At 39.2% G+C, this 15682-nt stretch overlaps 1 long non-coding RNA gene across 1 annotated transcript in view; it reads right to left on the bottom strand.

The window, feature by feature from the left end:
- LOC144454986 (uncharacterized) overlaps window positions 1–15682 on the bottom strand; it is a 269329-nt gene that overhangs the window by 121957 nt on the left and 131690 nt on the right. The window lies entirely within an intron of this gene.

Raw genomic sequence — 15682 nt, 5'->3', positions numbered from 1 at the left:
GTGGTGTAAATGAGTGTTAACAATGTGAATAGAAGATTTGAGAGTAAAAGGTTTGGAAACTTTTGGAAAAGAAAAAAAATGAAAAGGGGAACCTTTCCCCCCTCAGATGAAAAAGAAAGGCAGATTGAGTAGCACCTAATCTTTTCTGCCTCACATAAAAGAGAAAAGTTTCTTTGTACCAGAACACAAACAAAAGGTAATGTATGAGCAGCCAGGGCCATGCTGAGGGTGGCGGCTTGTTGGGGGTGGCTGGGTTCGGTGGCTGCCGAGGCTATGATGTTTCCCCACAAGCCCCAACTCATTCAAATTGGTCAATATATTCAATGAAATGTGATGTTCTTAATTTCAGAATTTATTACACTGTTTGGCACTAAGGTAAATTGGGAAAATGTAAGGATCTGAAATTTGTTACCTCAGTTTATCTCACATGATTGGAAGGTGCCTAACACAATGCCTAGCAGAGGGCAGACACTAAAAATGTTAACAACTATTCCTTAATTAGATGTGACCAGTTGGAAGCACAGTCGACAGAATTGGAGACACCTGATTGGTAATGTGTCTATTTCAAGTTTTAAACCGCTAGCATTGTTTCAAATTGGTAAACTTTTGTATTGTTATGTCGAGTAGCTTTTCATAATTTGGATGTTATTAAAGTAAACTGAAAGAAACTAAAGGTCAGTGGGAAAATTGTGTAAGACCAGTTATATTACTTTGTCAGCCCTGCTAACCTTGTCTGATAATGTTTGATAACTGCCATTTAGAAAACCAGGTATTTCCACCTTTACCTGTAATTAAAGAAGGGGTTATAGGTGAAACAGTTTGACTGTTAACTAAATTATTTGAAGTTACTGTTGTAATGTTAAAACCTAGAATTATTAATTGATTACTGTGTGAAAAGGAGTAACTGCCCATTCAAAACAGACCTCCTTGGGATATGGGGGTCGGCAGGTAAGGACACCAAGATTAGCTCCTTCCTGGGAGGACCTTATTGATCTTGGGAAGGAACGGTAGTGATATTAGATAGCTTATTCACAGGGGAAGAACAAGACCAGTGAATTGTTTAGAATGCATAGTAAAGTTGTAAAAGCAGTTTGGGAAGAGAGAGGGGGAGAGGGAGAGTCCTATTCAATTATCTCCCTTCAGATTTGCAAAAAAAAAAGCTGTGTAGTAGTCTCGGTGAATGTAATTTGAGTGGGAGTCTTAAGTTCCCCACCCTTGGATGGGGATACCCTCTGGACAGCTTTAGATAGTTTAAGTAAGTTAAGAAGGTGTGAGGAAGTGGTCTGTTTTAAGTAGAAGGATGGAAAAACAAAAAAAAAAATTTAGCTTAATTTGAAAACCAATAAAGTGATAGAGGGTTACGCCCTGTTCAAATTGCTGAAGCCTGAGATTTTCAGGAGGGTGCTTCCATCTGATAAGCCTCTAAGAAGCAGAGGGGACTTTTTCCTAGTTGCTTAAGGAAGTAGGAAAGAAAAGGAGAATTTAGAGCAGGAATTGTCACCACGTCTCTTTTTAAGGGAATATGTGCATTTGTGGAGGATATCTCCTTTTAAAGGGCCAAGAGTACTGTATTTAAAACAAAAATGTTTTTAATTGTTTATCATTAATGATTATAAATTTGGATCTGATTGGATTTAAGTTTACTGTTCAAAAAAATGGTTGTTATGACGTGTGGCATTATTAGTTAATGTAATTGTTAAAAGTACTAAGAGTAATAAGAGCGATCATTTCTATATGTGATAATACGGAAATGCAATTGATGTTATCTGAAGTTTATTGTTTAAGTTATTACTGTATTTCTAAACTGTATTGTATTTCTAAAATTCTTAGATTGTAAAATTTGAGGGACCATTATGAGGTAGAAATGGTGTTAAGATAACTCTTGACCTGCAATGGGTCTTTTAGTGATAAAGATGAGATAATTTGAAACTGTTAAATACCTAGTGAGGTATATTTGGTTATAAGACTATGACAGGAGATTTTCATTTAAAATCTTGACTGTTATAAGAAATGTATAGTGGTTTAAAGCTATGGTTTCAATGTATTAATGATGAGATGAATGATTCTTTGTGCAAAGTGATTTGGGAGTGCATTCAAATAAATTGTAATGGGTTGTTTCAAAGTTTATTACAATTATGGAAATAATTTTATAATATATGCCCTGCGGTACACACATATTTTATTGTGGAAAAACTTATTGATATTGTTGACCTGAAAGTTTGGTTAAAGAAGGCAAACAAGTTAGGTGATACATGATTATATAGTTTATTTCCTTTTAGCTAGCGAATCATGTATACATGGAAGGCAGAAACGTGATTCTGACTCAGAGATTAAGTGAAATGAGAAAGGTTTTGTACAGTTTAAAAAAAAAAGGTATAGCCTCCATAGGTTTCTTAACATACAGCATTAAAAAGGAAGTTTCTTAATTGCATAGATTATAAATACAATAGAAGAACGTCAAAGTATCAATCAAAATTATAGATCCAGGATATGTGTTTCCTCCGCCTAACATATGTCCATAGGATACAAAAAAAGGAAAAGTCTCATTAATCAAGAGAGTGTCTGGTCCCAGACATCCTGGGCTCAGTGATGACGAACAGGAAGAATGCTGGTCAGTTCCATCTGGTCCTGAAATTTGCTGACACAGGAAGGGGTGTTTTTAGTTCACTCAGAGAGAAAAAGATTAATTCAGGTTTTTGGCCCTTATTGGGACTCAACTGATCGTAGATGATTATCATTTCCTCCTTTTGGTCAAAGGTAAGCCGAAGGATTCACCTGTAGACCAAGAAGGGTGTGGGAAAAACCTTCCTCTTCCTCAGCGGATGGAAAGAGATGTCCACTTGGAACAGGTGTCTTCAGATGATCCTGGAGTCCACATCCAGAAGTTGACAGCTATGGGAGTAATCACATAGACCTGATAGAGGCTCTTAGAAGATGTATGAGTTGATAATGGAGAGAAAATAGCATAACATAAGTCTTTAGTTAAAGGCACATAGAGATGGTTCAGTTTCCCCAGCCACGCAGGGCTAGGTTCAAACAATACAACAAAGTTTTCTCATAATTCACAAAATTGTATAATTGCATCAAGTCAGGTACGGATTAAATCACTTAAAGGGTTCACAATAGACTAGTTTTGAGAAAGGAGATTTACATGTCACCAAGATAACCAAGAAAACCTTAGACATGAACCATACAAATCAATACAATCATTATTACCAATGTTAACTAACATTAAGTTCCTTGCTCACATACAACAGGTTTAATTCATAAGCAGTTCATAAAGGGAGCTCTGCTTCTCTGGTTTAGATTTAGAATTTCCCAGATAATTCAGACTTAGTATAAATTAGTACCATCACTAATATTTGGTTCTCCATTTTTGATATTATATGCTGCTTCTGTTCTTATCTACATCCTGTACCTGGTATAAGAATCGTTTAAAATGTGAAGATCCAACCATAAAATGAGCTCTCCTGCCTTTTAAAATTACCAGATACTTTAATAAAGGAGAAACAGTTTCACTTACTTCTACCACTATCCTATACAATTTTTGCGTAAAAATCCAAATTTGAGATCTTCTTACCAAAACATGCTGAAAGCTTGGATTTCCATGATAGGTACATTTTGGAAACCAATCATATACATCTGTATATAATTCTTCGGGGAATCAGTCTAATGCTGTTGCTTTTCTCAAAATTTGCTATCCTGTTGAATTAGACATCTATCACATTACATCTTTGTCTTATTACTTTGTCTGAACATTTCCTCCTTAGGAGAGTGTTATCCCTATGTTATTATTATTACTTGGCCCCGAATGTAAGTTAAAATTGTAAGCTATTCATACTCGCATCCTATTATGGTAACTCAGAGATGTTCCAGAGGGACAAGGTCATATATCATATCAGAAGAAGAGAACTTCCTTAGCTCTATTTGTGTTGAGGGCCTATCTTAAGAGTCTGATAAGGGTTTAAGATCCAAGGCAGAGTTTGACCTCTGCCCAATGATTAAGAGGTACGGCTCTCCAATCCCTTCCTGATTAGGAGGTTCCTGAAACATTCCTTCTCACTCTTTGAACCTTAGATTTACACATTCACTCCTCTATGCAGGTGGCACCAAGGCACCTGGGAAAACCTTGGAAAATACAACCCAATCTAGGAACCCTGGTAACGAGGAAATTTATGTTGTCATGTCCTCAGCACATGTTCTGGGGAGTATCTCACGGGGAGGACTCTTTGAAGTTAGGCTAGATTTTCTCTATATATCCTGAACCCTCAGATGAATAAACTGAGTCAGTTCTGCTGCTCCGCCTGGCCCATGTCTCAAGTTTATTTCACGCCTCTCCGTTTGGTGTACAATCTGGTTGCGGGCAACATATTTGACTCCAGGCATGAGTCATATCTGATAGCCAATCATGTAGTCACTGGATGTTAAAAACAGGGCTTAGGATTAATCAGGTGGGGAATTTTCCTTTTCAGAAAGGAAATAGCACAATTGGGAAACACAGTCAGGAAGATCCTACCTAGGCTGTGTCCAAGGTCGTCCTCAAAATTCTTTCCAGGCACAGACATCCACCTTTATCAGTTCTCAGCCTGCAGCACATGCCATTCTACTATTGGCTTCATGACACCTCAGACAATTATCCTGGTAATCAAAGCTCAAAACAATAGTAAATTGCTGTCCCACAAAGTCACATATCCTAGATAATAAGAATTTAATCTCACATTGGTAACAGTAAGAGACTGATCACAGAAAAATACTACTGCTCTCATATTTCCTTTAAACAATGGGCACATCTTAAGGTGAGTCTTCAGAAGTTTGGATAAATTTCTGCACATGTTTGAATTCCAGATTAATAATAATATTAGATTTCCCATTAAGTTAACACAAAATAGCTCATAAGTTACTATTCTTCGCTAACATAACTATACTGGAATCCTATTCCTTAAACAAAACAAGGAAGTTGCTAACTTTAACCTCATAAGTTGATGGATTTATGTCCTTGTTCACAAGCTTGTTTATTCTTCTCTAATTACACTCACTCTGAAAGAATGAGGTACTTCAGGATTTTAATCTTATGCCTATAAGTTCAAACACTAATTTAACTCTTGCTTAGCCCATGGAATGACTACAGATTCAGATCAAAACAGCAAGATCTCTTCTGCTTTACAGCTCATTACAATAATTTAGCAATACGTTATCTTGCAAATGAAAATTTAGTAGGCCTTTAAAAAAAAATCAAACAAGACATTTCTTCTAAAAGTATTTCCCTTCTTTAAAAACAGTTTAAAATTTATCCTGATGTTAAGAAGAATAATCACTAAATTTTTATGAAGAACATTTGTTGGGAATTTTTAAAGTGATAGATCTCTTCCTTTTCCACCTTAAAATAAAAATAAGCCTTCAAAATTGGAATTCATTAAAACTAAGTTGATGTAAGATGTCCTTAAGTAACATAAATAACTTCCCAAGGTACAATAACAAACTGAATTCCTAGTTATTACAGAATTCCTAGATATCACAAAGTTCCTTAGTCAAAAAGGCATTTGTAATGGAGAGAAAATAATTCAGTTTTTATAATGCATGAAGAACATACCCATTTAAACTAGCCTTATCACAATAACAAATATTATCAAACCTTTAAAAATTTGCTCAGTACTTTTTTCCTTTGTCTTTAAATATATCACTGGAAATTAGGAAAAACCATTACATTCTGAAATCTCACATAGATAGTGAATGTGGTAGTCCATAAATCTCCAAATTAACGTATCTCAAGGATTCTCATTTACTCAGGAACTCCATAACACAGGAAACTTTCATGCAGATTTGACAAGAAATTTAGGTGAAACTTCCTCTTAAAAGCAAATAAAACTTGGAAGTTTATTCTAACCCATTCATTCTCTCCTATTATTATTATTTGTGGAGGGGCAACAATTCTTGATCTAACATCTCTAGATTATAAGAGAAATTGCCTTTTCAACAATATAGCTGATACAGTTTGTTTACCAGATTACACCATGTAAAAAGCTCAGAAATATAACTATACCATAAGTGATTATCAAGTATTTAAAACTTGAAACAGAACCAATTAATTACCTGCTTATAACCAAATATACCTCATTAAACGTTAACAATTTTCAAATTATCCAATTTTTTTAAAAGACTAATCATATGTACCATTTCTACCTCACAATCATCTCTCAAATTTTACAATATAAGAGAGTTTTAGAAACACAATACAATTTAGAAACATAGTAATAACACAAACAATGAACTTCAGGTGACATCAGTTACACTTCCAGATTATCACATATAGAAATTATTGATCTTATTACTCCTGGTAATTAAAAACCACTTCAGAGTTATCAGGTATGGAACAATTACATTAAATTAGAGAGATAATAATAATGTTGTCTAACATACGCCATTGTGCTAAGCACTTTACAATCATTATGTCGTTTTGATCCCATAACAACAACCATTAATATTTTTCCCTTTATAAATCTGGAAACAGGGTATACTGAGATAAAATAACCTTCCATAAATTCCAAAACGGGAACAGAGAAGTATGGGGCTTACCAAGAGTAGAAACTGGCTTCTCACCTCATAATGCTATTGCCAGGCCTTCCAGGGGTTTGGGTGGCTGATACCAGGGCCTTGCCAGTAGCGATAATTCTTAGTGGCAGGGCATATGGAATCTCATCACAGTTCTGACCTGTCCACTTCTCCCCTCCCCACAGCTGCATAATTTACTGAGGCTGGTGCGGTTTGCAGCTGCTGGGGCAGGGTGGGCAGAATGTATTGAACCTGGATGTCACTCCCAGGCCTTGCTTGGAAGGGTGGGTTGCAAGGTGCCCAGGGGCACAGGGCTGATAGCAGACTATCACTGCTAGTCTGTGTTAGCTGCCCCTCTCCTCCTTTTGCCAGATGGGGAAGGCTGTTTTAAGTTTTCCCTACAATTCTCCAGCGTTCTCCTCTCTTTTACAGTCCCCCTTATTGAGATGCTTATCTCTGAGGGGAGAGTGGGGGATGCTGAGGAATCAGGATTGGAAGGAGGTATTTTAGCAGAGGGTGAGCTCCTGGAATTACCCCCAGTCTCAGAAGTTTTCTCCAACAGTACCAAAATGAGCAACTTCCCAATTTCTTAATGATTAATCTCAACACCTCCAGAATCTGCTAAGAAGTCTTTAGCTCCATCTAACTTTTCACTGTAGGTCTAGGCTGGCCAGGCCTGGATCCACAAGAAAGGAGTTTTGCAGTTCGTTGTTTCCCTAGCTGCAGCCCTTAGAAGTCTCTTGCTGCATTTACAATCTTATAAGGTACAGATACAGAGACACACACCGACAGACAAATTGACAGGACGAATACAGTACAAACATAGTGACACAGTAAGCACTTAATGACACAGAGAGAGGGAATTAGAGGCTTCTTAGAAAACCCCCGACATGAATTGGCTATTATTATTATTATTATTATTGTGAGGAAAAGGGGTTGGGGAATTCGCAAAGATCCAAAACCTGATAGTGTAACTGGATCTTGCAAGCCTTCCTCAGAGTGCCCCTGAGGTTAAGATTTAAAAGGGGCAAATCCCAATGGAGTTAAGTTCGATGATCTGAGTCCCTGTCAGGACCATAGCCTTTAAGCAAAGAGGGAAGGGGATTATTCAGGGATTATTCGGAGCCTTGGAAAGAGTGCTGAAGTGGCTTTGTGAGCCTTAAGGGAAGAGGCTTCTGCCTTTCCTTCTCCCTCAGCCATCTCAGCAACCCAATGATGAAAACATTCCCACTGCTGGTTAGATGTTTTGTTGGCCTTTAAACTTGATTTGGCTTTAAGATAAAGTAACTTTGACTGGTCAAAAGAACCCCATGTTGTGACCAACATAATTTGGGGCTATCTTTGGTTAATTGATATCAGTGCTAGCAGTACTTGTGATCACCAGATTGGCAATGGTTTGGCATATAAGAGGCGGTGTTGCTAGCCGGATTTCTAGTTTTGGTTTCTGACTGACCCATAGCCAATTTCTCTAGATTGATCCTTACCAGAGGGGACCTAAATGATGTTAGAAATAGGCTTGACACCAAAAATTTAGTATCAAGAAAATTTATTATAAAGAAAGTCCAGAGGATTTAGATGTTTCTGGCCAGAAGCGGGCTCCACCCCTCTTCAGGAGGGGTGGGCCCTGAGTGCAAGGGCAAGTGTGCTTTTATGCAGTTGAATTCGATGCGAAACCTCCCAGGCCTGGATTGGCCCATCCCTTCCCAGGTTACACCTTTCCTTACATGTTTCCCCTTGATATGCTCAAGTATGTTCCCCCTCCCTTGGTCATACATCCCATGACTCGTTAATGAGGCTCTAATTTTATGCAGGGTGTGTCAGATAATAGTAATGAAGTTCATTAAGCAGGTGCACTAACATTTTTCAGGTGTCCTCAGGTTGACCCTAACTGGTCTGAGCTGGCTCAGACCCTTATCTTGATTTGGGGGTCTTTTTGGAACAATCCACTTACTTTTTATTGGCTAAGCCTGAGCCCACCTACAGTGTACTACTTCCTGGAGCTGTTGTTCTTTCAATCTCTGCATCATTCTACCTGTGGAAATGTAAGCCCTTCTAACTCTAACAATGATATAGTAGCTGGACCCTGACCCCAGAGCTAACTTCATGGGACTTTTCTTTTGGACTTCAACCAAACTAGTGGGAGGTCCATGGAAGCTGGGAATAGGAGAAACTTAGCAGTCCCCGTCAAGGTTAGGACTCCAGGAAAAAATGGATCCTGAGGCACCTGAGCCACTAAAGCTTTTCAGGGGTGGGCTGGAGTTTTCTCTCATTCCTTCAGTTCCAATCCGATGTCACAGCACCATTACTGTCGACCTGAAAGTTTGGTTAAAGAAGGCAAACAAGTTAGGTGATACATGATTATATAGTTTATTCCCTTTTAGCTAGCCAATCATGTATACATGGAAGGCAGAACATGATTCTGACTCAGGGATTAAGTAAAATGAGAAAGGTTTTATACAGTTTAGAGTGATCAGATTCAGGATGTCTGTGTTACAAAAAAAAAAAAGGTATAGCCTCCTTACGTGTCTTAACATACAGCATAAAAAAGGAAGTTTCTTAATTGCACAGATTGTAAATACAATAGAAGAACGTCAAAGTATCAATCAAAATTATAGATCCAGGATATGTGTTTCCTCTGCCTAACATATGTCCATAGGATACAAAAAAAAGGAAAAGTCTCATTAATCAAGAGAGTGTCTGGTCCCAGACATCCTGGGCTCAGGAAGAATACTGGTCAGTTCCATCTGGTCCCGAAATTTGCTGACACAGGAAGGGGTGTTTTTAGTTCACTCAGAGAGAAAAAGATTAATTCAGGTTTTTGGCCCTTATTGGGACTCAGTTGATCTTAAATGATTATCAATATGTATTGATTTGGAATATATCTCATATATCAGGGTTTCAATTAGAAATTTAAAGAAAAAAATTTCTTTTTCTTTTTAACCCAGGCCTTCTTAAGGCTAACAACTGGTTTTGTTGGGGGATGGGCCGTTTGGGGCCAGGCTCTGAAGGCAGGGACTAGTGGTCATGGGGAGGTCTAGGCCTTGAAGTGCCTTGATTGGGAGTGGCATTGAGGTTGAATGGGGAATCTGGATATAGCCTGAGGCTATCAGACCAGTAAAAGACAAAGATGGACTAGCATAGATAACAGGAAAAAAAAAAAAGCCAGTCTAGAGGGGTGGGAGTGGCCCCAGGAGACTGCTGGACCTGGAGAAGGGGTCCAGAAAGAAAGAAAGATTTTTTTATTGGGTCTGTTTTAAGTTTTTAATATACCGCTTACATATTTCTGAATTTTCTTGTATCTGGTAAGCAGTTGTATTAGTTATGTTGCGGGAAGGGCAATTTCTTTTATAATCTAGAATGTTGTTAAATTATTTGTGCCTTCAGAGAAAAGAGAAACAGGAATGAATCAGGGCTGTGGGGGTATTCTATATGGTCCTGTTTTGTAACATTTCCTTTTAAGTATTGCAATTTAAGAAATGAGAACTTCCAAGTTTTGTCTATGTTTAAAGGGAAGTTTTAGCTGGGATTATCTGGCTTTCACTTATGAAGTTTAAAATTGTTAACCAAGTTATTTGGAGTTATTGTTTAAGTCAAGCACTGGTAAAAGTATTTTGTGTGTGAAAAGAAACTTGGTAATTATGGAAAAAAAAGGGGAGAGATTTTGTGAAATCTCATAATTCTCATACAGACGCGTTTTGACTAGAGAATTTAGGTAACTCGGAATTTTATGGTAATTAGGAAATCGTAAGCTGTTTTTGAGAAAGGGAGATACTTTTAGGAAAAAAAATGTTTTGATAAAATCTTTGATATTTTTTTAGAGGGCCTACTAAATTTCTATTTGCAAGAAAATTATGTCCAAACTTACTATGAACTTAGAGTTTCATTCCTGGGTTTGTTGTGTCCTTGGACCAGACTCACTGGGTGCTTTTAGAGAAACAGTCTTAGTGGGAGCAGTGTCAGAGATCTAAGGCTAATGATTAATACTAAAACATATAAGCTGTAAGTAGGAAAGATGTTGCTATTTTGATTTGAATTCATTCCATGGCCTAGCAAGAGCTAAAATTACTATATAAGATTCGAGTCCTGAAAGCGTCTCACTCTTTCAGATTAAGGATGGTTAGAGAGGGATAAATAAGCTTGAGAAGGAAAGAGGGCAGGGAATGACGAACCAGAGGTAGAGAAAGATCAGCTATGAGTTTTAATCCCCACCTTACCTCTGAGTCTGAAAGCTCCACCTCTATCTGCGAGAGAAAAAACAACAGGCTCAGGAATTAGGAGCCAAACCATGCAATAGTGGAAGGTGGCTACTCCCGGATGGTTGAGAATTGGTCAATCGAACAAGTACGAGGCAGATTTTGCAACACCTACACCAGGGTAGCCATTGGGATGTCTAGAACCTGTGTGATGCAATCCTGACTTGGTTTGTGTCTCCCGGTATTCATACCTTGTTCCGCCAGACGGTTGATGGGTGCATTATTTGTCAAAGGACAAATAAATCCAGCCAACTTCAGGCACAGGCCGGAGGATGACCACCCGGAATTAGACCATTTCAGAGTATACAGGTGGACTTCACCGAGTTGCCCCTGGTTGGGAGACTGAAATATCTCCTAGTCATAGTGGACCATTTGACCTCTTGGGTTGAAGCTTTTTCCTTAGCCCAAGCCACTGCTCCAGCAGTGAGCAAAGTCCTATTGAAACAAATAACTCCCAGATATGGGGTAGTGGAGAGGATAGACTCGGATCAGGGAACACACTTTACCTCCAGGGTTCTCCAGACCCCGATGAAGGCCTTGGAAATTACTTGGGAGTTTCATACTCCCTGGCACCCTCTCTCCTCAGGAAAGGTGGAAAGGATGAATCAGGAAATAAAAAGACAACTTACCAAATTAACATTAGAGACCCAATTACCCTGGACAAAGTGCCTACCTTTAGCCTTGTTAAGGATAAGGACAAAGCCTAGAAGGGACATTGGATTGTCTCCATATGAACTCCTCTATGGGCACCCATATCCAACAGGGAGAGGAGGAGTCTTGAACATAGACTGTAAGGACACGTTTCTTAGAGATATGTACAGTCTTTGGCAATATCTCTGATCTCATTACAGAAGAAAGGACTAATAGCCCAAACACCTCCTCTGGGGTTCCCAGTGCACAAATTTCAGCCTGGTGACTGGGTGTTGAAGAGAAACTCATTCCCTCTTGGGAGGGACCGTTCCAGATCCTACTGACCTCCGATGCTGCAGTTAGGACCAAGGAGAGAGGTTGGACTCACCACACCCGAGTCAAGGTACCAGTGACCCCCCAGCTGAATGGTACAGCTGAGCCCTGAAGACTTAAAAGTGAAATTGAAGAAGGTTCCTATTAGTGGGTGAAAAAAAAAACTGCATATTGTATTGTTTTTGCTAATAGCTATCCCTGTTTTAGCCTTCTATGTTAGCAGTTCCCTTTGTTTACTCCCTAATGGGTTTAATCCTTTCCAATCAGACCAAGGGACGAATATACTTGGGGAAAACCTACAAATGGGGATGGCATAACAACACGGCTGGTGCACATACTAAAGGTGGCAAACCAACTGTGTTCTCCAATTTTTGGAGCAACTCTGACCTTTCCTTTCAGTGCCCTGTGGAGAAATGTGAATGGAGGGAACAACAGGCATTATGGAAATGTCAGTATATAAGTATTACCCATTCATTCAAAATAGTACCCAAATTTTTCAAAAAGAGCAGCCTGCTTTGAAAGGACATTATCGGATCTGTGGATTAACGGCATATACACATCTTCCTATTAATTGGACTGGGGTGTGTTATATAGGCTTAGTGAGATCAAAGATTTTCTTTCTCCCTTTACAAGAAGGTGACCACGTAAGAGTTAAGCTTTATGAGGATCTAAAAAGAGAAAAGAGAAGCATAGACACTTCCCTTACCAGTACCAGAGGTGCAAATGGATGGGGTGATACTCGGCCCCGGATAGGATTATCCAAACTTATGGACCTGCTACCTGCAGCACAGGACGGTAGCTGGGGAGACAGAACACCAATTTATATGTTAAATAGGCAGTAGTAGAAATTATCACTAACCAGACTGCAAGGGCTCTTGACTTATTAGCAGATCAGGCAACTCAGACGAAAGAAGTGGTCCTCCAACATAGGCTAGTCCTAGATTACCTTCTAGCAGAAGAACATCGGGGTCCCAAGGGAGGTGAAGACTTGGTTGACGAGGTTTACCAGGAATGGTGTGAGGGGTCTTCAAATGGTTGAAAATAAGAGGAGGGGATTGAATGGAATGCTAAAATAGTGAAGCCCCCTCAGTGTAGCCGACCCCTCCCTACATTTCTCAGAAGCTGCCTCACTGAGAAAGCTGAGTGTCGCAAGTAGATTTTTTCTTTTAAGATAGGGTTATTTATGTGCTCTATTTCCTCTTCTGTTAATATGGTCAATTTATTTTTCATAAGTATTCATCTATTTCACATAGATTGTCAGATTTGCTGGCATATGATTGGGCAAAATAACTCCTAAGCATTGCTTTAATTTCATCTCCTGTGGTTATGCACTCACCCTTTCATTTTTGAGACTAGTAATTTAGGTTTCTTCTTTCTTTTGGTTAATCATGTTACCTAACGGTTTATCTGTTTTCATTAGTATTTTCATAAAATCAACATCTACTTTTACTTATTAACTTGATCTTTAATCTCACCTTTGTTTTAGGGATTTCCATTTTGATGTTTAATTGTTGATTTTTCATTTGTTCTTTGTCTAATTTTATACATTTCTTGCCCAATTCCTTGATTTGTCCTTTCTCTGTTTTACGGATGTAAGCATTCAGAGATAGAAATTTCCCCCAAAGCTCTTACTGCTTTGGGTGCATCCTACAAATTTTGGTATATTGCCTCATTGTTGCAATTCTCTTTAATGAAATTATTGATTGCTGTTATGTTCTGTTCCTTGACATACTCACTCTTTAGGTTTAGATATTTTACTTTCCAATTAATTTTTAATCTATGCTTCCACATCTCTGTAATTTATAATTTATATTGCATTGTGGTCTGTAAAAAGTGCATTGAATATTTCTGTTTTTCTCCATTTGGTTATGAGGTTTTTGTGCCCCAATATATGTTCTTTTTTTTTTTGTGAAGGTGCCATATACAGCTAAAAAAAAAGCTATGTTCCTTTCTATTCCATTCAGTTTTCTCCAGAGTTGTATCATGTCTATCTTTTCTAATATTTTTTTTTCCTCTCTTAACTTCTTTTTATTCATTTCATACATAGATTTGCCTAATTATGAGAATGAAAGGTGGGGTCACCTTTTAGTATAGTTTTACTGTCTATTTCCTTCTGTAAGACATATAACTTTTCTTTTTAAGAAGTTGGATGCAGTGCAATTAGGTGCATCTTTTTTTTATTATTGATATTATATTATTGTGTATGGTACCTTTTTAGCAAAACATCGTTTCCCTGCTTATCTCTTTGAATTAGGGCTATTTCAGCTTTTGGTTTGTCTGAGCTCATGATTGTTACTGTTGCTTTCATACTTTTGTACTTATACTGCCAGGCTTAACTAAGAAAGACTCCCTCCCCTCTACCCCCTCCCCGCTCCCTCCCCCCCACCCCGGATTGTCAAAAGAGTATCTGTTTCCTGTATGGAGGTATCCTTGAACTCCTAGAGGATTACCTCCTCTTGCCACATAGCCCAAAAAACTTCAGTCAGCTTTTGTATCAGAAATGGACTTGCCACCTTGTAAATCTCAGCTGGAATAGAATCAGAACCCGGTGGTTTGCCTCAAGAGAGGAGCCTAATGGCATTCAAAACCTCTCTTCAATTGGAAATTTGGCTGGAGAGGGATTGACTTCCAGTCAATGGCTTCAGCATTGATTGATGACAGTCTGTTGAGAACACTAAGCATTACATGCTTAACAAATGCTCATTCATTCATTCATGGCAGGCAGTACAGAGCTCTCCTTGAATAGATGATGTGTTTGGAACTGTTAAGTAATCAATAGCCTTAACCAATTTTCCTCTGGAAAAAAATCTAAAGGCAATGTCAAACAATCATGAAAATGCAAGTGGGATGAGAACTTGAGAGGATGGAGCTGCCATGGGAACCCTTTCCGTGACTATTTTGCAGATTATAGGAACAGTACTTGGTAATTGTCCTCCAGGACGTGCTCTGATTGCTTGAGGAGGTCTGTTAACTGTTTTAGACAATGGTGGCAGTAGCCTTTCAAAGGCTATTGAGAGAGAGATGGGGGGAGGGCAGCATGTGTCTGACAAGTCAATACATCACCACCACTTCGTCCAGCGTGTCCTCAGAGGCCCAGATGGAGACAGACTCATGCCCCAGTCCCAGAGCCTTGGAAAGAAAAGGCTCCCCTAAGTCACCACACCTGCTTCCAGCCCAGCCCCCACAGACATGGAGGGGAGAAATCACTGGAAAGACAGAGCCCACCTTCCTCTTCACTACCAGCAGCAACTGCTCACCAACTGTCATAAATACACACAAAAACACACAAGAGGCCTTGGAGGGGCAGCATTCTCCAAAACAGCCAGCCTGCTTCCTGTCCATCTCTCATAGCCATCAGTGGAAGAAGCCACTCTTGCAGAGAAGGGGCCAGCCATCTCCACTAAACTGCCACTCACAGGGCAGGCAAGCCAGACTAGCTGAAGAACCAAAGCAAGCTGAGGGAGGGACAGGAGGCAGCCCAGGCTTCAATGTACACTGGGATTCTTCTAGTCAGCCTGGGGTGGGTGTTTGTGACATCAAGTCTGAATCTCTCTTTTTGCAAGATCTACCTATTACTCTGATCCCTGACCTCTGTCTAATCCATTTGACAAGGGCTCACCCTATATACACCTGAAGAAACTGCAGGTGATTATTCCCGGAGAAGACTCAGGGCAGACATCCCTCTCCACCTCATACCTGGACTACTACACTAGCTGCTGGTTGGTCTTCCTGCCACAAGTCTCTGCCCACTGCAGCCCATCTCCACACTGCTGCCAAAGTGATCTTCCTAACACGAAGATCTGACCTCATCAGCTCCACCTAATCAAGATATTCCAACAGCTCTCTATCACCTCAAGGATCATTCTATTGTAAGATTTTCCACTTACCTTTTCAGTGATCTTACTCCTTACACCCCA

The sequence above is a fragment of the Phascolarctos cinereus genome, unplaced genomic scaffold, assembly GCF_003287225.1.
Source record: "Phascolarctos cinereus isolate Bilbo 61053 unplaced genomic scaffold, phaCin_HiC Scaffold_8;HRSCAF=390, whole genome shotgun sequence".
NCBI lineage: Eukaryota > Metazoa > Chordata > Mammalia > Diprotodontia > Phascolarctidae > Phascolarctos > Phascolarctos cinereus.
Note: the sequence above shows the minus strand (reverse complement) of the source record. Positions and strands in the feature narration are given on the sequence as shown.